The sequence below is a fragment of the Eptatretus burgeri genome, chromosome 1 (genome assembly GCF_056783735.1).
Source record: "Eptatretus burgeri isolate ZD-2024b chromosome 1, Ebu_testis_v1, whole genome shotgun sequence".
Lineage (NCBI taxonomy): Eukaryota > Metazoa > Chordata > Myxini > Myxiniformes > Myxinidae > Eptatretus > Eptatretus burgeri.
Window position 1 is genome coordinate 65,633,228 of NC_140961.1, and position 26,107 is coordinate 65,659,334.

Consider the following 26,107-nt stretch of genomic DNA (forward strand, 5'->3'; position numbering starts at 1 on the left):
AATTAAAATGTGAGTACTTGTATAAAGTATATACAATTAAAATGTGAGTACGTGTATAAAGTATGTTCAATTAAAATGTGAGTACTTGTATAAAGTATATACAATTAAAATGTGAGTACTTGTATAAAGTATATACAATTAAAATGCGAGTACGTGTATAAAGTATATACAATTAAAATATGAGTACGTGTATAAAGTATATACAATTAAAATGTGAGTACGTGTATAAAGTATATACAATTAAAATGTGAGTACTTGTATAAAGTATATACAATTAAAATGTGAGTACTTGTATAAAGTATATACAATTAAAATGTGAGTACGTGCATAAAGTATGTACAATTAAAATGTGAGTACTTGTATGAAGTATGTACAATTAAATATGAGGACTTGTATAACGTATGTGCAATTAGAATGTGAGTATGTGTATAAAGTATATACAATTACAAGGTGAGTACGAGTATAAAGTACTGTATATGCAATTATAATGTGAGTACGTCAATAAAGTATATACAATTATAATTTGAGTATGTCAATAAAGTAGATACAATTATAATGTGAGTACGTGTATAAAGTTGATGCAATTATAATGTCAGTACGTCAATAAAGTATGTTCAATTAAAATGTGTCTGTCAATAAAGTATATCTATCTATAATTCCAGCAATCTCTGTGTGCGTGTCTGTCTGTCTGTCTATCTGTCTGCATGTGAGTCTGTCTGCGACTGCCGTTTCTCAACGACCACTGGTCCAATCGGATTGAAACTTGCCAGGAATATTGCCCGGGCCCCGCGGATGTGCCTTTTCAAGGTTTGATGTCAATCGGACAAGCGGTTCCCAAGTTACGGCCATTTATCTGACGACCAATGACAGGACACGGTGCTATGACATCACGAATGATGTCACAATTAATATTTATTTATTTATTTATTTGCACGATTGCCGTCATAATTCTTCTTCTTCGTTTGGTATGATGTCACAATCGACGCTGGGGACCTGAGTATGTGCCTTTTCAAGGCTTGATATTGTTACGAATTTGGGAATTCGATTGCACACAACATTCAGGTTCCTTTAGTCAGTTATGTCGATAAGTGCTTGTTCCCTAGATCGCTCACCTTCCATTGTTTAATGGGCAGAAATCGATTAAGTGCACTGCGATTCAATTTAATAGTTAGGGAGCGATCACAAAACAATGGAGACGCCCCTCCCCCTCTTCTGCGAAGAGGAGGAAGAGCACTCCCGTCCTGAATCACGGGACGTAAACAACTCCCTCCCACCCACGGTTGTGCGGGCACGGGGGGATGAGTCACGCCGGGAGCGGGGGAAGGGCGGAGGAGAATAAGGAAGAGAACCTCAGTTGGTTCGGTTCGTTGTTCAGTGAGCTTCGGCTTCGGCTTGGCTCGGGTTAGGGTTGGAAGCCGTTTGCTTCGGCTTGGCTTTTCAGCAGGCCTTCGGGTTCTGCTTGGAGTGGAGAAGGCTTTTTGGAAGCTTTTTGCTTCGGCTTTACTTTTCAGCAGGCCTTCGGGTTCTGCTTGGCTCGGTTTGCTTCTTGGGCTCTGCTTTGTTCATTAGAAGAGAGTTGAGCTGGTTGCTCGGCTGGCTCTTCTTGGTTCGTGGAGCTCTTTGTTCTCCGCTTGGTTCCCGGCTTGGTGCGACTCATCGGCCTAATCTTGGTGGTGGTTCCTCGGGGAAGAGACACATCAACGGTAAGGATCGACTCCTCGTCTGACCAGCATGTGTTCGGAAGCGCGAGAGGATTCGCTGGAGCTCGGGAAGGATCGCGGCTCACGGCGATTGGATCCAGCTCGCTCTCGCTGGAGCCCGGGTCCGAGCAGCTTGAAGACCACACGAGGTGGAGAGGTTCGAGATAGGTTCGGGGTTTCAGCTTATCTGTCCTCCGAGCTGGAGTCCGTTATTAAAGGCATCAGCCACCATTAATTGGGTGTGTGTGTGTGTGTGTGTGTGTGTGTGTGTGTGTGTGTGTGTGTGTGTGTGTGTGTGTGTGTGTGTGTGTGTGTGTGTGTGTGTGTGTGTGCGCGTACGTGTGTCCGTGGGCCCGTCTAATAAGTAGGAAACTGTTAAGTGCTTTGTGTGCTGTAAATGATTGCATTGTATTTCATATAGTCGGTATAGTTCTGCTCCAACGTGCTTCCCTAGTTCCCCATTATTATTAATAAATGTCCCCATTGTTAAATGTCACCTGCTCGTTGCGTCCCTTCCTCTCATTGACTCCCATGGAGCATTCAGAATGTTAGCTGGCTGTTTATAAGTCGATAAAACGAACATCTGGTCCGTTGGGGCTTGGCGATATATAACTGCTTGGCAATCGCATACGGAACGAGCTGCTTTCGCGGCTCGTTTTCGTGCAGGTCCCATTGAGGTGTAGATCCCCGGCATTTCTGTCTGCGCGAATAATTAGGTATATTGATAATTTGGCGATTGACCCTGTTGCGCGTGGACAGAAGAGTTGGCTGATCTATGGTTTGTTAAAAACACCCGTAGCTGGGTTTCGGCGTTGATCTGGAAAGCTACGACTGGATTGCTCATTCGGTGGGCACGTGCGGCCGCAATTGGGCTGAGGCGGTCGTCCGCACGCTGAATGGACGAGAAATCTGCAACACTGTTGTCAGGACGTGGGATACAAACTCTCCCCCTCCACACTAAATTAACGGGAATCGGACCAAGGGTGTGTCGAGCGACCCTTGGTTCCCATTCAATTCCGAGCGTGGAAATTTTTTATTTCCAATACGCAAAATGGCAGCTCAAGGCGAGCAGGCGCAGGGTGGATTAGATTTGTAAACGATAGAATCTATGGCTCAGGACGAGACCACCATGCAGGACACTTCCGTTATGCAGGTTGACTATTACCCGCAAATAAATGCAGAGTCCGAAATGGGCGCAGTGGCTGTGGCGGTGCACGAACGCCCCTCACGTGCGAATCCGCCCACGGATCGGATGATGGAAATGTTGATGCGAATGATGGAAGAAATTAGTGAAATAAAACAAATGCGCAACAAATGCCAAGCGAGATGAAAACAAATGCGCAACAAATGCAAAGCAAGATGAAAAACAAAATAAAAACAAATGCGCAACAAATGCAAAAGGAAATGAAGGAAGAAATAAAAACAGCATGGATGCAAATGCACAGCGAATGGAAGAAATGAGGGGTGAGATGCAGCACATGGGGTTGAATCTCCAGGCAGGGCAAAAGGCAGTGAGGATGGGCAGAAGAGGCATAATGGCTCCTGCACGTGGCGAGATACGGGCAGTGGAGTGCAAAATGGCGGCGCCACGTGGCAGAGACACTGAACCAACGAAGGGGAGTGTGGATTGTGTTGAACCCACAATGGAAATGGGTGAGGTCACAATAATTCGGGAGACGTGTTGGGCGAGACTCGTAAAGGTGACGGAGAAAGTGACGGTGACAGAGAGGGAATAATTAAATGGGGTGACTGAGACGTGTACGAGACACGTAGAGACGAGGGAGATAATGAAGGAGGTGACGGAATTAACAGAGACACAAAGGGAGACGCAGGAATTAAAAGAAATAACAGACACACAGGAGATAGAGGGTGACTTGGACGGGGTGAAAGATGAGCGCACACACAGGTAGAGGTAGTGGAGGACAATGGGGGTGAGCTGGCGGAATGTGTCGTGACCCGCTGCGAGCAGCAGGATAGCCTTCTTCAGGAACGGAGGGAGACGATGTGCCCCCTTGAAGCAGATCTCGACAAGGTGGGTCCGGTCGAGCTTTGCGAGTTAGGGGGAGCGAGTGCTGTTAACGGGTACACGCGGAGCTTGGGGGGTATGGAGACCCTGGGATCCCTTGTGGTCGCACGAATCCCCAGTGTAATTGTCCCGGTGTGTTTTTGCGGGTGTGCCAAAATGCGTGTTGAAACGCGCGCATAGTACGAGTGAAATGGCGTGCGTAAGTAAAATGGCAGCGTGCCTGAAAGGCCGTGTGTGAGAGAAACCGCATGTGTGAGGACGCGGTATGAGAGGGAGATGGCGGTTGGTATGCGGGAAACCGCAACCGCCTGTTCGGGTGTCATGGCGCGGTTTGTGAGCGTCATAGCACGAGGGAGAGCAGGTGTTGAATGGCGACGAAGACTGCGCCAGATGAGGGACAAAGGCCGTGTAGCGGCTGTAGCTGTTTTGTTGACCATGCCGGATTCGTACAGCAGTGCGCGCAGGGTCCATGCTGTGCTTCGCACGAGGCCGCCGCTTGCGCGCCTTCGCGAGTGAAATCCGGTACGGAAATGCACGCGGTGGATGTTAGCCGATCCCGCGGACGGACAGAAGGTAGGCTGGGATTATGAATTTGGAACGGATGGGTTCTCCAGGCGAGCGTGTGTAAAGCTCCGACGAGCAGAGCACATGTGCTCGCGTGGGGAACCCCTCAAAATGCGAGGCTTGCTTGGGATGCGCAGGGTGACATCGTGACGGCACGTATGGTTGGAGTCTGGCAGGAGGGGAAATCCCTGCCGGATGTTACCGTCCAAGAAGGACGGGGAGCGCGAAGCGTAAACAGCTGCCATGACATCACGGGAAAAGAGCGCAGGCTGTGAGTTGCCACGCTGGTGCACAAGAGAAAAAAAAGAGAGAGAGAAAAGCAAGCCTCGCCACTTCGGGTGAACAGGAGCCCTAGGCAAGGGGTGGAAGACCCCCTTGCTTGGGCACAGGAAGGCTCTAGCTAGGGGGATGGGTTAGTGATAGTTAGTCCGGCTTCATGGGGCAGGGACAAGTCCTCATTGGGCCCGTGGAATGCATTAGTTAGAGGAATTTCAGGATAGATTTAGTATGGAAAAAGGGATTTTTGGATTTGAGAATAGAGAGAGATTTTGAATGTGTAGAGGGGACGTAGCTTAGCGACGTAATGTTAAATGGAATGTGCATTGATGTAAGGGATGATGAGGAGCACAAGTTAGTTGAGGGAATTTAGTTAGCAGAATGGCAGGATTGGGTGTGGTGTAAATTGAGAGTGAAAAGTGTACAATGAGTGAGTATGGGATAGCAGGCCCAAGTGTGTGAGTGGAGTGAATGTGGTATGCATGGTGCGATGACTGATTGGGGGGAGGAGTGATTCCCACCCAAGAGACCCCAGGGTCAGTTTAATGTTAGCTAGTGGATTATTCCAATTAACTTAAAGGAGGCCGTTTTGTTGTTGGTGTCGAGAGAAGGCAAGAAACCCGTTTGGAGGGGTGCAGGAGTTCATGGACCAGCTGGGAGCATGACTGTTGTAAGGTGAGTTTTGTTAAGCGGGCACCCCGGGCACCGGACTAGTAGGCCAAGGGTCCAAGGGACTGGGATAGTGTAGTGGACACGGGCGACCCGTCGGAAACGGGACCCATAGCTCCAGAATGCCACGTGGGCATCGGAGGGGGGCAATGCCAGATAGGGCAACCCCCCGCGTTTATAGGGAGCTGGTAGGCTCGGAGGCAGCCTGTGGGCCTGGGGGTGCCATGGTTAGAGTTCGGCTGAGAGGGAGTTCCTGCCAGTTGAGCCACGCTGCCCAGCCAGGAAATTGTGCGAGGACACGAATGAAAATTCGAGGGCAAGGCCCAAATTTATAATGGACAACACAGGCGACGGGAATCATGGTTTTTAGAACCGATAGTTTAAAAGTGTCAGGCATTTTTTTTGAAAGCCCTGGGGTAGTTTCAGGTTAATGAATGTTTGGGTACACAGGAGAAGTACCCCTTCGCACCATCCATCCCTTCGCTCATTGTAGGCCACTGGACCCTCCTTGGTAGATCTCTGAACTCTGAGGAGGCCATTCTGAGGCTTCATTGGGCCTCGAGACAGGACGCTAGTCTCTCCCTATTCCCCTCCAGAGAGGGAACATAGGGGTTCGGAGTAGGCTAGGTTGACAAGATAGGTAAGCCGGACAGAGACAATAAGGGGGTTAGGGGGACAATTATAAAAGGGAAATAAAAATAAAGAGGGGCTAAATAAATTTTGTTGTTGTGTTGCAAATTAAGGGAGTGAGTATGGACAGAGACAGGCAAATGCGATAGAGTGGGGGGATACAGTAGGCGAGGTCTGAGCCTGCCTTCAGAGTGGCCGGCACCACCGCACTCCCTCCAGACCTGATGGAACCACATCAGAAGCCGGCCAGCTTCACCTGCCGGCCTGTTGTGCTGCAGCCGCCTGATCTGCATGGGCTTGCCTTTCCATGGCTAGTTTGCCTGCCTCTGCCATGACCCCATGCCTGCTAGTCCTTGTTTGCATTTGCCCCTGTGTCATTCATTACCATGTGCACCAGGATCATCCAGTTTTGTGAGGACTGCCCTGCAGGCAGCCACACACGGGGACTGCATTGAGCAGCCCGTGCACCATGGTTTGCATCCATTCAGTCCATTTTGTGTTTTGCGACCATCTCCATCCATTCCCCTGCACCAATGACTTTGCAATGACTTTTGCCTTTCCCCTTTCACAGATCACAGGTCCTGGGCCATGGTTAGTGTAATGTAATGGATAAGTTAAATGAAAATTGTTGATAAGTTGAACCCCACCTGCATGTTTGTTTTAGCGCCGGCAATTTTAGTTAAGTTGTCCGAATGAGTTTGTGAGAGTTTGTTTAGTTAGTTACGCAGCGCATTAGGTTACTTATTTTTGGGACACGCATAAAGAAATGTCGCACTCAGGGATCCGCAGGTAAATTGTACCAGGGGAAAACTTACACATGCTGCTCACACGAAAATTTGACGACTCGCGACGAGTCTGTAAAAAGGGTAGGGGGTAGTGTTCGAATTTGGGAATTCGATTGCACACAACATTTAGGTTCCTTTAGTCAGTTATGTCGATAAGTGCTTGTTCCCTAGATAGCTCACCTTCCATTGTTTAATGGGCAGAAATCGATTAAGTGCACTGCGATTCAATTTAATAGTTAGGGAGCGATCACAAAACAATGGAGACGCCCCTCCCCCTCTTCTGCGAAGAGGAGGAAGAGCACTCCCGTCCTGAATCACGGGACGTAAACAACTCCCTCCCACCCACGGTTGTGCGGGCACAGGGGGATGAGTCACGCCGGGAGCGGGGGAAGGGCGGAGGAGAATAAGGAAGAGAACCTCAGTTGGTTCGGTTCGTTGTTCAGTGAGCTTCGGCTTCGGCTTGGCTCGGGTTAGGGTTGGAAGCCGTTTGCTTCGGCTTGGCTTTTCAGCAGGCCTTCAGGTTCTGCTTGGTGAAGGAGAGGCTTTATGGAAGCTTTTTGCTTTGGCTTGGATTTTCAGCAGGCCTTCGGGTTCTGCTTGGCTCGGTTCGCTTCTTGTGCTGTGCTTTGTTCATCGGAAGAGAGTTGAGCTGGTTGCTCAGCTCGAGCTGCTGGTGGTGGCTTCTTGCTATTGGTTTGTGTTGTGAGAGGCTTTGTTCATCAGAAGAGAGTTGAGCTGATTGCTCGGCTGGCTCTTCTTTGTTCGTGGAGCTCTTTGTTCTCCGCTTGATTCCCGGCTTGGTGCGACTCATCGGCCTTATCTTGGAGGTGGTTTCTCGAGGAAGCGACGCATCGATGGGAAGGATCGGTGCCTCATCTGATCAGCACGTGTTCGGAAGCGTGAGAGGATTCGCTGGAGCTCGGGAAGGATCGCGGCTCACGGCGATTGGATCCAGCTCGCTCTCGCTGGAGCCCGGGTCCGAGCAGCTTGAAGACCACATGAGGTGGACAAGTTCGAGATAGGTTCTGGGTTTCAGCTCATCTGTGCTCAGAGCTGGAGTCCGTTATTAAAGGCATCAGCCACCATTTCTTGGGTGTGTGTGTGTGTGTGTGTGTGCGCGCGCGCGCGCGTACGTGTGTCCGTGGGCCCGTCTAATAAGTAGGAAACTGTTAAGTGCTTTGTGTGCTGTAAATGATTGCATTGCATTTCGTATAGTCGGTGTAGTTCTGCTCTTACGTGCTTCCCAAGTTCCCCATTATTATCAATAAATGTCCCCATTGTTAAATGTCACCTGCTCGTTGCGTCCCTTCCTCTCATTGACTGCCATGGAGCGTTCGGAATGTTAGTTGGCTGTTTATAAGTCGATACATCGAACATCTGGTCCGACGGAACTTGGCGATATATAACCTCTCGGCAATCGCATACGGAACGAGCTGCTTTCGCGGCTCGTTTTCGTGCAGGTCCCGTTGAGGTGTAGATCCCCGGCATTTCTTTCTGCGTGAATAATTAGGTATATTGATAATTTGGCGATTGACCCTGTAGCGCATGGACAGAAGAGTTGGCTGATCTATGGTGTGTTAAAAACACCCGTAGCTGGGTTTTGGCGTTGATCCGGAAAGCTACGACTGGATTGCTCGTTCGGTGGGTGCGTGCGGCCGCAATTGTCCGAGGCAGTCGTCCGCACGCTGAACGGGTGAGAATCTACAACAACTAGCAACACCCATGCACATGCACAGGATAGCAGTACAACATAGCTGGTAGCAGACGACAGACCGAACACGGGGAATGACAAAAATACGTATTTTGCAAAATGCAAGTAGTACTATGGACCGCCAAAACTTTCCAAACATTGTCGGCATGTCCGCTAAGTGCCACTGCAATTTCATCGGGATCGTGTGACGGCGAGCCGAGTTTTTAGTGTGCAAGCTTGGTATTATAATAGAGATATTAATCGGAGAAGCGGTTCCCAAATTACGGCCATTTATCTGTCTACCAATGACAAGACATGGTGCTATGACGTCACAATTAATGTTTTTTTTTTTTTTGCACGATTGACGTCACAATTATTCTTCTTCTTCATTTGGTATGACGTCACAATCGATGCTGGGGACCGACTGAGTATGTGCCTTTTCGAGGTTTGATATCGTTCTTCATCCATTTCAGCTGTTTCCCAAGTGTTTCCCAAAGTTTGAAAGCTGTTTTTTCCCAAGGTTTGAATTAATTGTCGTGCTTGGTAGACATTTGTGAATACATTTACAGAGAGAGGGGCGAGGGAGGAGGGGGAGAGAGGAGGGGGGAGAGAGGAGGAGGGGGAGAGGGGACGGGGGAGGAGGGGCGAAAGAGAGGGGTGAGAGAGAGGGGCGAGAGAGGAGGGGAGAGAAGAGGGGCAAGACTAAGGGGTAGAGAGAGGGGAGAGAGAGGAGGGGAGAGAGAGGAGGGGAGAGAAGAGGGGCAAGACTAAGGGGTAGAGAGAGAGGAGGGGAGAGAGAGGAGTGGCGAGAGAGGGGGGGGGGCGAGAGAGAGGGGGCGTCACAATTCTTCTTCTTCTTCATTTGATATGACATCACAATTGACGCTGGGGACCTGAGTATGTTTCCCAAGTTATGGCCATTTATGATACGGTTGGTCTGATCTAATTGAAACAATTCCCCAATCCAGTCGTCGTTTATGAGAGCGAAGGAACGAAGCTGCACATACTGGCACACACCTACGGGCACGCACCTATGGGCACGAACGTACGGGCCCGCTCCTATGGGCCTGCACTAGTACAATTAAAATGTGAGTACGTGTATAAAGTATATTCAATTAAAATGTGGGTACGTGTATAAAGTATATACAATTAGAATGTGAGTACGTGTATAAAGTATATACAATTAAAATGTGAGTACGTGTATAAAGTATATAAATTTGAATGTGAGTACATCAATAAAGTATGTTCAATTAAAATGTGAGTATGTCAATAAAGTATATGCAATTAAAATGTGAGTACGTCTATAAAGTATATACAATAAGAATGTGAGTACATCAATAAAGTATGTTCAATTAAAATTTGAGTATGTCAATAAAGTATATACAATGAGAATGTGAGTACATCAATAAAGTATGTTCAATGAGAATGTGAGTATGTCAATAAAGTATATACAATTAAAATGTGAGTACGTCTATAAAGTATATACAATTAGAATGTGAGTACGTCAATAACGTATATACAATTAAAATGTGAGTACGTCTATAAAGTATATACAATTCAAATGTGAGTACATCAATAAAGTATGTTCAATTAGAATGTGAGTACATCAATAAAGTATACAATTAAAATGTGAGTACGTCTATAAAGTATATACAATTAGAATGTGAGTACATCAATAAAGTATATTCAATTAGAATGTGAGTACATCAATAAAGTATGTTCAATGAGAATGTGAGTACGTCAATAAAGTATGTTCAATCAGAATGTGAGTACGTCAATAAAGTATATACAATTAAAATGTGAGTACGTCAATAAAGTATGTACAATTAGAATGTGAGTACATCAATAAAGTATGTTCACTTAGAATGTGAGTACGTCAATGAAGTATATACAATTAAAATGTGAGGACATCTATAAAGTATATACAATTAGAATGTGAGTACATCAATAAAGTATGTTCAATGAGAATGTGAGTATGTCAATAAAGTATATACAATTAAAATGTGAGTACGTCTATAAAGTATATACAATTCGAATGTGAGTACATCAATAAAGTATGTTCAATTAGAATGTGAGTACATCAATAAAGTATACAATTAAAATGTGAGTACGTCTATAAAGAATATACAATTAGAATGTGAGTACGTCAATAAAGTATATTCAATTAGAATGTGAGTACATCAATAAAGTATGTACAATTAGAATGTGAGTACATCAATAAAGTATGTTCAATCAGAATGTGAGTACGTCAATAAAGTATATACAATTAAAATGCGAGTACGTCAATAAAGTATATACAATTATAATGTGAGTACGTTTATAAAGTAGATACAATTAGAATGTGAGTACGTCAATAAAGTATATTCAATTAGAATGTGAGTCCGTGTATAAAGTAGACACAATTATAATGTGAGTACATGTATAAAGTATGTGCAATTATAATGTGAGTACATGTATAAAGTAGATACAATTATAATGTGAATACATGTATAAAGTATGTGCAATTATAATGTGAGTATGTGTGTAAAGTAGATACAATTATAATGTGAGTACGTGTATAAAGTATGTGCAATTATAATGTGAGTACGTGTTTAAAGTAGATACACTTAGAATGTGAATACGTCTATAAAGTATGTACAATTAGAATCAAAATAAAGACTAATTACTGTACTGTAGTCCCAAGAAAAAAGCCAGACATAACAATGCTCGCATGCACGCACGCACGCACACACACACACACACACACACACACACACACACACACACACACACACACACACACACACACACACACACACACACAAGCACATAAAACACACATATTATGTACTGGTAATTACTTACAAAAGCTATTTTATTTGACGTTATCACCTTAGCTTTTCAGTAATTTACTGATTTACCAACTTCCCGGATCATCAGCTGAGCACCATTTTTCATTGAGGTTTCAATCCTTTCAGCGCAGAACCCCTCCAAACGGTGGATCCACAACCCTGGTGCAGATCTACATCAGTAGATTACTCAACATCAATGGACTCACAACCCAAAGTTGTGTCCAGGCAGTCAGTCAACACAGCAATGCAATATCCTCATTCAATCTTATTTAATTATTACTTTTATTTAAAGTATTATGATGGATGACTACCTTTAATCATCTATCACTTTATATGATAATATATAAAGTGATAAACACTTTACCTTTGAGACATGTCCATAACACAGCACCTCCATCTAACCATCGACTCAAACTGTCATTCAAATATTCAAACCGTCATTCACAACCAATTTTAGCATGCTGCACTGCGGATCCCAGCAACCATCAATAAATTACATGCTTCTTCATAATGTATTTTGTAAATAATATCTATTTATTGTATTTTCATCTTAATACCTCCATTACTTAAGACAATATATATATATATATATACACATATATATATATATATATATATATATATATATATATATATATATATATATATACACATATATATGTGTGTAATTCATTTATATATTTTAATTAATTTATGTTTTCTTTTTCCGATACGTTCCGATGGTTCCGTGATTTTTCCCGGTGTATCAGCTTCGATGTCCGTCAGCACTCAAAATTACTGTGCTTCCCCATTATCTCAGGTCGCTGTCCTGCATTAATTTTTTTTCATTTATTTATATTTTCACTTACGGATGATTTTTGATGGTTCTGTGATTTCTTTTTTTCTCCCGTGTATGGGCTTCGATGTCCATCGGGACGTTAAATTTCATTTTTCTACGTCACTCGGAAGGTACCAAACATTAACGTCAGTCAGTCAGTAAGTGTTTACAATGAGCTTTATATACTCGATATATACATATCATGCACACACTATGGCAAGGTTCTGCATTGTTAACTGCTCTGTCTTGTTCATAATTACCTTGAATCTTGCTTTGCCTCCATGTTGGATCCTTGGATAAAGTGGAGAATTTTTTTTTTATTTTTTTTAAATGTTGAAGGCTCCAGTCATGAACTAAATATTCTTCATCGAGGCCAGGCCTTAATTTAAGAAAAATAAAAGAGAGAATGTAAAGTGAGGATTGAAAATGAGTGAGTAAGAAAAGTGTGTGTGATGTTTGTTTGCAAGAAAAGGAGATTAAAGCTCGCCTGGTGGTTATAATTATAGTTTGAGTGAAACAAAAAGTAAGACCAGCAATCCTGATACGGACAGTGTAAGATGGTTCCGGGCACCTCTTTAACACTCCAAAGCCAGAACGGTAGTACTACCCTGAGCAGTTGCTGTCAACAACCTACTACCTAAGAAACCGGTCTAACCGAATGGGTGTTATTTTGGAGACACCATGTCCTTACTGGATGGCCATTGGCTCCTGAAAGGAGCTCATCCACCCTTTAGCAGGTATTGTTTTTAGTCCTGCAGGGTATCACCCTCCCCACACCCACCCCACTGGTGAGCCAGTGAGGGTAGTTAGGATAGTCGCCGACTACCCGACCAAAAAAGACCAAAATACACCGACTACCAATATACTACACCAGCACCAGCGAGATACATTAGCAAATCACAACTTCCTGACCTGATTGACTGCTAGGAAGGCAATGACAAACTACGCAGCATAACCCTTGCCAAGAAACTGCTTCAGCAGCCCCAAACACACTATAACAGAGTTTGGTTCAACTCATCATCATATAACAGAGGGAACAAACTATTGCATTGTAAAGGATTTTGCATGGTGAAGTTTAATTGTGATCTTTAATTAAATTGTTTAATTGTTATCTATGATTGTTCATTATCTTTAAAGGAACTTATCAAAAATATAAACTTTTTCACTGAAGGCCATGATTTTTACTATCGAACAGCCTGCGTCTGTTCTCCTGCTTCAGAAGTTGTGCATGTGCGTTAACCGTAAAACGATGTGTAGGCGGTGACACGAGTCTCGGCACACCATGGCCTTGTGAACTGACCTCCTTTCACCAAGCCTACAAAGGAAATTTATGTTTGCATTCGGTTCATATTCTCACATTCGCATCACAAAGTCTATTGCAATATGCTGTAAGTGCATATAAGCATTCTGCGCCTCTTACTTGTTCGATCTTTATTCACGAATTGCTTATAGAACAGTTTGATGATCATACCACGATCTTTTTTATGTGGGCAAGGACTTGATGGCATATTCTTTCCAGAAGTGACTCACCAGAGCATTTGTTTTTGTCGTGTGTAAGGCAGTGCTGAATATAACATGAATGTGCCCTCATGTTGTGAACATTTGTTCTGGAAAAATGGTGAGAACCACTGGGGCAGTTGCAGTCCAGATATTATGAAGTGTAAATATAATGTTGGGCTATGGGCATGATGGTTCAGAGGTCACACACCTGCCTTCGAGTCGTCTGTCACTTATCACTGAGGTTTGATTCCCAACCCAGCGATAAATTGTTCGGAATGGTGTTCCGCAGGCATGGCATTGCATCAAAAACTCTGCCGTCCTTTTAGGATGGGTATTAAGCTGGGGGTCCATCTACTAGCATTAGTTTGTGGATGTTAAAGATCCCATGGTCTTTATTGAAGACTAGATGAGTTATTACTGAGAACCTGAACAAAGTCCAAATTGATCCGACTTCCTTCAGTCCTGTTAGGCCTGACCAGTTGGCTCGTGAAAAACTTTACATGGGCCAAAAACTTTCCCCAGCTGATTCCACAAGGTAGGGAGAAGAATGAGAGTTGTTAAAAGTAGTAGTAGTACATTATAACTTTCACTCCTGATGTAGATCTCCTGATCATAAGCTACTTCGGGGAAACACCAAAATTTATTATATTTTCAATCCTGGTTTCTCTTTTCCTTCTTTCCTTTCTGGGAGTGGCTTGGATTAATTTTGCATTTTTTTGATTGTGGTGTTTTTCTCTGCTCAATGTCTGCTGTTCTATTCTCTCAAATATACAAGTAGAGTGTTTATTAACTCCAAGTGTTGCATTGTGCTTCACACATTTTATAATTAAGCCTCCACCTATTGTTGGGTTGGTTTCTGCAATTAGTGCCCCCAATCTTTAATGGTACCTCAATATTTCTTACACCCCTAGGAGTAACTAAACCATCATTTATGTTTTACTCCCTTGTTTGTTTGTTTTCCTGCCAATGTCCGAGCTGTATCTAGGAGCTGTTTGGGACTTTCTGAATGACATTTTGCATCGATAATGGGAAAAGTGCATGGGGAAGACGTAATGTTTTGACCTTGAACTAATTTATCAGGTCATGACCTAATTATGGACATTTTAACATTGTTCACCAAAACTCGACGAAGGTTTGTCCGATTGGAATGAAATTGCCCTTGTTAGATAACGTAGAGCAAGGAGCATTTATGCTTATTTTATATAATTCCCTTCCAAGTTAAAGGTCAAGGTCAAATAGCAGTCTTAAAAAAACACGTTTTGTGTCATCGCTAAATTTTGCGAATGTGGAATCTCAAAGTCCACTTGGCTTTCCTTGATGTCCTTGCATCATAATAGTGAACCTGCACTGAAGTTATACACCTGACATTTGAAGTGTCCTTGACCTACTTTTTTTCAGATTGTGACCTAATTTACAAAAAACACCTTTTTTATCATAACTTGAATAATGTTCCTCTCATTTTCATGATGTTGAGTTTTTTTGAATAGATTGTAAATGGTGACACATTTTCTTAAATGTTGAAGGTGAAGGTTATATGGTGGTCTGAAAAAAATATGGCCATCATTGGATCATGGGTGCTGGGGGAGGCTTACCCTTGGTGATCGCTTTGTGATCACACATATCTATTTTTGTATTGTAAGTTTATTATACACCTCTTTATCAAAATCAACCAAGTTGCATTCTTGTTCTTTACTTACCTGTTCAATTTTGTTGATGAAAAACCTGTTGACTTGAATTTTCCATGAAAAATCTTCGGAGAGCATTAAACATATATCTTGCACATGCTTTGGCTTGGACATGATTTGTGAGCAAATAATAAGAGAATTGAGAAGCATTTCTGAGCCATCCAGGAAGAGAGAGGTAATCTAGGACCATATCTTATTATTTTACCCTTTCTTCCCTCTCATTATATTAATACCAGAATGTATCAGTTTCAGATCTTAGTTTTTGTTTGCTCTCCTTGTTAAATGTTGCTTGGCACTTGATCATGATATACCTGGTAGAAAATCTCAGGTGATGCAGTATTTTTCTCTTGCAAGAGTTCAATCATCCATTTGCGAAGTCATTGAGTTTTCTTTTCTTGTGTATGCACAAGGCTGTTTACAATATATTAATGTTATTTTACTTCCCTATACTGCTTGTGCCTGGAATTTTATTATAGGAGGGCAGAATGGCAGGTGGTAAGGGAAGACATTTTTGGAGCACACTAAAAAAAGTGAATTATTCCTAAACTGTAGTTTTGCTCTTTTCAAATTTGCAAAAGTATAGAGCAACTATATAACTGTGATCACAAAGTGATCCCCAAGGGAAAGTCTCGTCATACCGGTGGAGGCTTACCCTTGGTGATGGCCCGCGAGTTACCTTTGGCTGACGATCCAATGATGGCCATAATTTTTTTTGGACCACCATTTGACCTTTACCTTCAACATTTAGGGACAGAGTGTAAATGATGAAAATGTATCCCCATATACACTCTATCCAAAAAACTCAACATCATGATAATCCGAGAAAAATTATTCAAAATATGATCAAGAAGGTGTTTTTGTTAATTCTGTCAAAATCTGAAAAAAGGTAGGCCAAGGACACATCAAATAACAGGTGCACACCTTCTGTGCCGGCACACTATTATGATGAAAGAACATCTTGGAAGACCAAGTGGTCTTTGAGATTCCACATTGGAAGAATTGAGTGATGACAAAAAATGCATTTTTTTTCTGAGTGCCATTTGACATTGATCTTTAACTCGGAGGGGCAGGATGTAAATGAAGCATAAATGTGACTTGCTGTAGGCTATGTGGGGAGGGGAATTTAGTTCTAATCGGACAATCCTTCCTGGAATTTTGGTGAAAAATGTTAAAATGACTATAATTGGGTCATGACAAATTATCTCAAGGTCAAAACAATTCGGTCAACCCCCACACTTTTTATTTCCATTATTGATGCAAAATTTAATTCCTGAAATCCCAACCGGATCAAGATACAGCTTGGACATTGGCAGAAAAAAGAGAGAAAATCCTAAATGGTAGTTTAATACTCCTAGAGATAGAAGACCTTGATCAAGGGGTATGATAAAAATTAAGCATAAATGCGACTTGCTCCTGGCTATCTTGAGAAGGCAATTTCATCCTGCTTGGACAGCTTTTGTTCAGTTTTGGTGAAAAATGTGAAAATGACTGTAATAGGGCAATGACCTTAAAATTAGGTCAAGGACAAAAAAACATTGTTTCAACACTGCATACTCTGTATTCCCATGATTAAGGCAAAATTTCATTCTGAAAGTCCTTGGTCATTGGCAGGAGAAAATGGAGAAAGACCTAAATGGTGGTTTAATAATCTTTGGGGTGTAAGACCTTGACCCTTAACCTGGAGAAGTATTATGTAGATAATGTGTAAATGCATCTTGCCTAAGGCTATTTTGGGAGGACAATTTTGTTCTGATCAGACAAACTTTAGTTGAGTTGCAGTGAAAAAATTTTAAATGTCTTATTATAGGTCATGACCTTAAAATCATGTCAACCATGCAAACTTTCTATTTCCATTATTGATGCAAAATTTCATTCCGAAAGTCCGAGGCGGCTCGGAAATTTATACAGCTCGGAATTTAGGAGTGTTGGGTGTGCAGGAAGATGGGGGGGGTGGTTGTTATAAATTGTGGTTTAATACTTCTCTGGGTCTAAGAAATTCTGTGGCACCAATACAAATTTGGCCTTTTAATTGTCCACAGCAGCAATAAGCCTTCCCCTATGCAAAAGGGGGAGGTTTAATAAAATAGTGACCCCATTATTTAAGTTTCCAGAAATCGTGGCACAGGACAATTCCATCCATTGGGACCAAACTCTGTGCACAGCGTTGGTGCTGCCTAAGCAGCCTCCTTGGCTATTGGACACAATCCTGGATGAGTCGCCATTCCAACACAGGATACCAGCAAGCTGGCACTTATTTTTCTTACCTCAGAAGGATGACAGGCAGAGTCAACCCCATCTGGTATTAATTCAACAGCCAAGTGGGATTTGAACTTGGGATCCAAGGATTCAAAGCCCACCACTCTAACCATTCACCCAACACCAGGCATATAGTACAATTGACATTCATGATCAGTAAGTTTTTGGTCTGATACCAAAAAAAATCAACATTAACAACATTATAATATTTCTTCAATGTCGTTTTCGAGTGGAATTGAACAATCACCCTTGTTTACTTTTCTATATTCAGCTGTAAACATATTGATCAACCCTTACAGTTACACATAAATGTGCATTCCCACATCATAAACTTGTGTGATTATAATATAATATAATATCGAAGAAAGTATATAAAGAAGAAAGTTTGTCACTTGCAAAATCGAAGATTTTTCATTTATATTGTTCAGTCGATTTTGTTATTCTGTCTGTTTGTCTGTTTGTCTGTCTGTTTATCACCTACAGGTCACAATTTTAAACCGATCTTCACGAACCTTCACCACATGGTAGAGTTCGGCATAAGAAAGAAGCATATTGTTATTGAGGTCAAAACGTCAACATAGGCCAAAGGTGAACAAATTCTTCAAATTTCTAAAATCCTCAATTTTCAACTGATTAACTGGAAATTTTAATAAAATTTATATTTCAGGCCACTGAATTCAACCGGCCAATTATTTTTGAGGTCAACATTGACTAAAAGGGTCAATGTAGGCCAAAGGTCAACAACTTAGGTGGTATTTCTAAAATCCTCAATTTTCACCCGATTGACTTGAAATTTGAAGAGGAGTTGCATATTTGGTCATTGAACTCAACCCCCAATTATTTTTGAGGTCAAATTTGTTTTCTGGATTTTTCAAGTATCGTGCTCTGCATGACATCTTCTTATTTGTTTGTTTGTTTGTTATGCATTTGGACCCTGCAGGAACCAGTTTAACCAAACTTTGAATGGCCTACTCTTTCATCCAGAGGAAGCTCGAGGGTGATGTTTGGATTAAAAAAAAAAATAGAAAATTTTTTTAAAATAACATAAAATCAGATAATTGGCCTTCAGGCCTCATTCAGGTCTTGTGCTTATCTACTGCCTGCATTTTTTTTCTTGGGAGTTATCAAATAATGTGTTTTGTGAAGTTTAGGTTGTATATTGTGATTTGTTGTCAACACAAATTGAATTATTAGTGTGTTTACACGTGTGCCTGTTCTTAAAAAGATTGCTTTACCCAGGTTTATTATAACACTTTTGTGTTCAGACCTCAAGAGATTACATTGCTTATGCACTGCCTGCATTTTTATTTTCCTGGAAGCGATCGAGTAACATGCATTGTGAAGATTGTATGTTGAGGTTGTAGTTATTTGTTGTCAACATCACAAATTTAATTACTATGGTGTTTATATGTGTGACTGTTATGAAAACTATTGCTTTACGCAGGTTTATTATAACACCACCTTGTTCAGACCTCGAGTGAGCATTTTCCTTGGAGCGATTGAGTAATATGTTTTGTGAAGATCGTATGTTGAGGTTATCGTGATTTGTTGTATTAAAAAAATAAAATTAATAAAAGAAGTTTAAAAGAAGGGAAAGCAGTTCAAGTGCATTTTGCAACACCCAAGAATGGTAATTCATACGAAACCATAAGGCCAACATTCCCCAAGTTGTCATGCAAGAAATATTTAAATACATATTTCATTGAATTTCCCTGGGCAATGCCATGTGGTTCAGTGAGTTAAACATATTTATGTCGGTCTGTAGAAGTAACGTCATTATTTGGCAAGTTGCACTAAAAGCATTTGCTGGTGTATGTATTGATTATCCAATCTGACAATTAGCCAATCACAATATCCCAGCACATTGCCAACTTTCCACCTGTGCTTATATAGTGCCTCACTACCCCTGCCCCTTTCTTTCCCTTCAATGAGCCACCAGTCTTTGTGTGCTTTTGGACACTAGGTGCCAGGCTGGCTGCGGCTGGGCTTCCTGGGCCTGCAGGCAAAATCAGTTCCTGTAAACATCGCCCCAGCTTTCCAACAGCTAAGGCAGGCCGGCCATCCAGCCACGATGCTATCGACTTCCTGTAAGTTTCTGACACACATGGAGCCAGCTGCAGTGGTTGCCTTCACACTGCTTTCCTGTAAAGCACCACTTTGATTGAAGCCTTGCATTCTTCCTTAACAAATGTGTGTTTCAAAGATGCAGCTCAGCATGTCTCTCGGCACTCATTTGACATTGTAAGCATTAGTCATCACTGAACTGCAAGTGCTTTTATCAATTTATGTCAGCACTTACACCAACCAACCACAGTGTCATTTGTAATATAACAATAAATCTGGTGAATCTCTTCCTCTGTTGTTTTTTAACCTGTTATCTTGATATGGAGATACAGCACTTCGACCTGCTGTCTCATTCGACACTCCACACTATATACTTACATCTATATATATATATATATATATATATATATATATATATATATATATATATATATATATATATATATATATATATATATATATACATATATATATATATATATATATATATATGTATCTTGTATATGTATCCCATGAGTGAATGACATACTTCACCATAAAAGTATTAATTTTGAGTGATTTGGAAATACGTTTCTTTCAGAAAGTAGGTGGTAGGTGACACACTGAATGAGATTAAAATAGAACTTGAGTCCACTAAAGTTTTTGCATTGATTAGTGGGGTGTTCGACACTCTCTTATCATGGCCACAAGCTTCCTGTAAATCCATGAAAAGCACGTTGGTTGATCAATCACAGGGTTATCGTTAAAGGTTCATTCAGTGAAACGTGTCCTTTGTGAAACCACAGGAGAACATTGAGTAAAGCACGAGCAATGACGCTAATGTGCAGGTCACCTATTCATCTTCACGTGATGTCATGTGAGCATAAATGAATATAATTGTTAGTTAATTGTTAATTGAATATAAGAAAGTATTATTTCTTTATACATAAACGAAGCTCTTGAATGAGCAAGAGCAGACTATAAGGGAACAAAGCGGAAAGGGGAAACACCAAGAGTAGATTAGAAGTGAAAGTGAGATCAAGACTAGGGGGAGGGGGGAGGACACAGGGGAGTGAACAAGCTCCACATGAGCTGAATCAATCACAGCAAGAACAGAAAGGGGGAAAGCAGGAATGAAACAGAAAAGGAAGAAACCATCCAACAACGAACAATTGAAAAGAGTTGATGAATCGGGGGAAAAAAATCACAATAACCTGGAAAAAGGAAGTGCTTAGGAATGGGGTCATTTGATGTAGAAGATATGAGTATGGATGGGGGTGATATGTGGTAGTGGTGAACAGCTGTGTTGAAGCCCTGGAGGGAAGAATCTGACGCTGGGGAAGTTGGTTCCACAGGCAACAGCAAAGAGGAACAAATGAGTGGAAGTGAGGGGTGAGCCTGGGTTTTGGGAGTTTAGCAAGAAGAGGGTTACTATTCCACCAAGCTATGTATGAACTATGAGGTCTGTCTGTTCATCAACAACATATTATTAACAACATCTATATTCGCAGAAACATCAAACAGTTTGGAGCTCAGAAAGTTGTTATTCGGTTCTGGGTTCAATGACAGTGCCCTCAGAAAGTATTTACACCCCTTGACTCTTGTCACATTTTGTTGCTCCAGCCTGAATTTAAAATGGATTCGATTAAAAAAAAATTGTCACCGATCTACACAAAATACCCCATAATGACAAAGTGAAAACAGCTTTTTATAAATTTTTACAAATCAATAAAAAATGAAAAGCTGAAACGTCTTGTGTCAATTCGTATTCAAAATCTTTGCTACGACATTCCAAATTGAGTTCAGGTGCATCTAATTTCCTCTGATCATCCTTGAGATGTCTCCACAACTTGATTGGAGTCCATCTGTGGCCAATTCAATCATAGGACATGATTTAGAAAGAAACACACCTTTCTATTATACGGTCCCACAGTTGAAAGTGCATGTCAGAGCAGAAGAGCAGAAACTCCACCATGAAGTCCAAGGAACTGCCCATAGAACTCTGAGATAGAATTGTGAGGGGGCATAGATCGAGGGAAGAGTATAAAACACTTTCTTGAGTGTTGAAGGTTTGCAAAAGCACAGTGAGCTCCATCATTAGGAAATGGAAAGAATATGAAACTACCCAGACTCTTCCTCGAGCTGGCTGTCCAACCAAACTGAGCAACTGGGAAAGAAGGACCTTGGGCAGGGAAGTGACCAACAACCCAATGACCATTCCGATAGAACTACAGAGTTCCTTTGCTGAGATGGGAGAACCTGCCGGAATCACAGTAGTCTCTGCAGTACTTCCCAAATCGAGGCTTTATGGGACAGTGGCCAGAAGGAAGACACTCCTGAGAAAAGGCACATGACCGTCTGCCTGGAATTTTCAAAAGGGAATGTGAAAGACTCTGAGAACATGACGAAAAGATTATGTGGTCTGATGAGATGAAACTTGAACTCTTTGGCCTGAATGGAAAGCGCTATGTCTGGTGGAAATTGAGCACAGCTCATCACACATCTAACACCATCCCGATCGTGAAGCATGGTGGTGACAGCATCATGCTATGGGGATGTTTTGTCAGTGGCAGGGACTGAGAGACTTGTAGGAACAGAGGGAGCAATGAATGGAGCCACATACAGGCATTTCCTTTTGGAGAACCTGCTGCAGAGTGCAAAAGACCTCAGACTGTGGTGACGATTTACATTTCAACAGGACAATGACCCCAAGCATACAGCCAAAGCAACACTGGAATGGCTTCAGAGCAAGAACATGAAAGTTCTTCAGTGGCTCAGCCTAATGTGACATGACAAAATGTGACAAAAGTCAAGGGGTGTGAATACTTTCTGAAGGCACTGTACTAACCAAATTTTAAACTGCAAAAACTTCCGTCTGGAGTAGCGACAACAGAGCGTGGTGCATCATGGAAGCACCATAGTTGGAGGGGGAATTTGTGGTTCTAATGGGACTCGGTCTTTGTCTTTGTACTTTGCTCATTTCCAAATTCCAACACCAGTTATCTTTCTACATTGTTCTCAGGCCAATAGCAGAGCTTGACATAAATCGTAAGGAGGACAAAATGCATTGCGAGGCATCAATGTAGTCTTACGTTAATTATAAGGACATGAATAGACAATGGACAAACCGATATGGAATATTCGATTTGAACCTGAGTTCCATGTATTATTGAACCTGAGTTCCAACAATTAGGTAATGAGACACTGCTGAAGGTGTCTTTGCTGTTCTCCCAGCAAAACTCACGCCGCAAGGCCCGCAATAGGTATTCACAAGGTTGAATACATATTGCCACAAGACATTTCAGCTTTTCATTTTTAATTAATTTGTAAAAGTTTCTAAAAACATGTTTTCTCTTTGTCATTATGGGGTATTGTGTGTAGATCAGTGACAAAAAAACTCAATTCAATCAATTTTAAAATCAGGCTGTAAAATAACAATGTGAAAAAGTCAAGGGGTATGAATACTTTCTGAAGACACTGGGTATGTTGACTGCTATTGACATTCCTTGTGGAACATGCTTGGGAACTTCAGTAGTGCACAAATCTGTCTACGTTGTCGCTGATGACTTGCAAATAAGTGATGATGGGGTTCTCATGTATGAGCCTGGTGTTGGAGCAGTGGTTAGGGCAGCGGCTTGGGATCCAAAAGGTCCTGAGTTCAAGCCCCGTTGGGCCACTGAATTAATACACCAGGGGGTTGACTCAGCCTGTCATCCTTCCGAGGTCGGCGAAATGAGTACCAGTATACTGGGCCGGTGTATACCCCGGTTAAAATAGGTGTGCCATATCCCTGTGTCGTAAGAGGCGACCAGGGTTGCGTCAGGAAGGGCATCCGGCGTAAAACATGTGCCAAATCTCTATGCGGATCATACGGATGATCCGCTGTAGCGACCACGAATGGGAGCAGCCGAAAAAAGAAGAAGAGGGGGTTCTCATGTATGTACGACTTGTGAATTTTTTTGCAGCTGTAGAGGAACTCGGGTCAGGTTTACTTTCCAAGTGTAACTTTCCATGGTTGCTTTGTGCAGCTTCTTTCGGCTGGAAAAGCATGGGAGGAGTCAATTTATTTGTAATCAAAGCCATCTGGAGTAATTGATAAGGTGAGAGCTGATTGGTATTATCTCCAATTACGGGTGAGAGACGTGCTTGGGTGTTGCTATTCATATAAATACGACATAGGGATGTGGCCCGGATTATTCCAAAAGGCCAGCTTGTCTATCAAAAGACCATGGACGCCATCTTACAACACCCACCTCTGGCCGGATCTTTGCGCACAGGGTCAGTTTACCGTCACTGTGATGAAGCAGATGGGAAACTGTGCCGTCGACTGCGCAATGAACACTAATTGGCCGAGTGAATCGTTTAACCTGTCTAATCTGCTACGCGCTGCACTCTACCATCTATCAGATCAATTAATCACTCGGGCCAATTGCCCTGGGAGCGCTATCAATCAAACCCGAACAGGATAAGTCAAGACACGATATCAACTCTTTCATCAATTTTGTACACAAGCAGGAAATTGGTGGGAGAAATCAGGAAAGGAAAAACAAGCAATATTCACAAATATACAATACATATATATTCCCACTTATCCCCGACGTGATATACCCACCCTCAGTGACTTACAGCAATTACTTAACACTTCTATGCAAAATGGATCCAGACACTAGAAGAAGTGAGAGAAAGTGCGGGAAGAGCGGTGACAAAATAGTGGTGAGAAATAAGTATTGAGGGGCCTTCTATTAGTGCCGACGCACCCCCAGCTGTGATTGTGGTTGCCCCAATGCTCGGCAGTTCGGGTTCGCCTCCCACATTCTCTCTCTCTCTCTCTCTCTCTCTCTCTCTCTCTCTCTCTCTCTCTCTCTCTCTCTCTCTCTCTCTCTCTCTCTCTCTCTCTCTCTCTCTCTCTCTCTCTCTCTCTCTCTCTCTCTCTCTCTCTCTCTCTCTCTCTCTCTCTCTCTCTCTCTCTCTCTCTCTCTCTCTCTCTCTCTCTCTCTCTCTCTCTCTCTCTCTCTCTCTCTCTCTCTCTCTCTCTCTCTCTCTCTCTCTCTCTCTCTCTCTCTCTCTCTCTCTCTCTCTCTCTCTCTCTCTCTCTCTCTCTCTCTCTCTCTCTCTCTCTCTCTCTCTCTCTCTCTCTCTCTCTCTCTCTCTCTCTCTCTCTCTCTCTCTCTCTCTCATTCCTCCTTCTGCTCCGTTGGTGCCCCGGCCGTGTGGGGGCGCTCGATGTTCTTGGGCCGAAAGGAAGGTTGAATGGAAAGTTGAGAAAAAGGCGGGAAAGAAAGCAAGCGAAGGAGCAAATCTGTAATCGGTAATCTGTAATCCTGCTTCAATCTCAATCTGTCTAATTTGTCAAACCCATCTCATCGAAATATCTGTATGGATCTCCTGTCTTGCTTCAAGGAACTGAACGGTTATCTCACTCTTGTTTCACCCATCCGCGTCTCCAATCTCCCCCAAACCGGTTTGACTGTTATCTGTAAGATGTCCCCTGAACTTTTGTGAAATCAGCTGTTTCACCCTGTACACCCCCTCCCCCTTCATCACACAGCTTCCAGGCCCCCCACTGGTTTGGGCTGGTGGGGCGATCAAGGTCCCCCCTCCCCCCACCCCACTTTGGTGATGATTGTCTGGATCTTTGCTTTCTGCCTGGTAACGCAATTTCATTAATCAGAGGGGGGAGATTTGCTAAAGTTCTATCTGGGGGGAGGGGAGGGGCAATAACTCACTGTCCACCTGTCAACGGTGATGGATTGCTTCCGCTCCAATGGGAGGCAGATAAGGCAGGGGTTTTGGGAACATTTCAACGAATTCTCCACAAAAGAGAAGCATGCGGGAATTTGTTGTCTGCACCATGTGCAAGTGTTGGGAGAATTGGTTCGTGTTGACTATTGAGGGTGTGCACAAAGGAAAGAACATACTGATTTTAACTCACATTCTCAATGCATATCCACATGAAAATGATGTATTCTTCATCACTAAACAGAATACAATGGCATAATCCTCTTTAAAACCTGTGTGCATGTGCTTTGTCCTTCCTGGGGCTCACAACCATCACACTACCCCACCTCTCCATTCAGCCTCCCCTGTGCCTGTTTCCAACCTCCACTATTCCTCTCCATTCCAGCTCTCGGTCCCACTTAAAATATACAGACAACTCCCCTCACTCTGTCTCTCTTTTATTGTACAATCACATTTTATGTGCTATAGAAGAAAAAAAAACTATTGCATTGTATAACTATGACTATCCATCCTATCTTAAACAACACTTGTACTTTACATGCAGATTCTGTACATATGGGGAAAAGGGTGACCTTACCAGGTGGGCATGCTTCAGTGTTCTTTTGGAATCCATAGTTTTTATATTGGCCCCTTACTGCCAGGCATCGACCCTTCCCCATCAGCCTTTTTTAAACTCTTCAGCCTGAAGGGCTCATCTTACTCACTGGGTCCACATGGCCGCTTAACACACGGTGAGTCTTGGTGGCCCATGTGGCCCACTTTTGAACAAAAAGACCCAGTGGCTGCAATATGTTGGTGAGACTATGTGGCCGCTCAAAATGAGAGTCTTCTTGGCCAATGTGGCCCACATTGAACAAAGGTCTTCTCCGCCCACAATGGCCTTTAACGAGCAGGTG

At 42.6% G+C, this 26,107-nt stretch overlaps 1 protein-coding gene across 6 annotated transcripts in view; it reads left to right on the forward strand.

Moving 5' to 3' along the window:
• The window catches only part of CFAP184 (cilia and flagella associated protein 184), a 202,794-nt gene that overhangs the window by 88,021 nt on the left and 88,666 nt on the right, over window positions 1–26,107 (forward strand). For 2 of the 6 annotated variants that reach the window (XM_085886470.1, XM_085886476.1), the window contains one exon: window positions 19,393–19,516. The exons of 3 other annotated variants lie outside the window; for them this stretch is intronic. The gene's annotated coding sequence lies outside the window, so the exon portion shown is untranslated. Of the gene's footprint in view, window positions 1–9,253; window positions 9,429–19,392; window positions 19,517–26,107 lie in introns of those variants that run through there. One more of the 6 variants, XM_085886485.1, reaches the window with a different exon arrangement.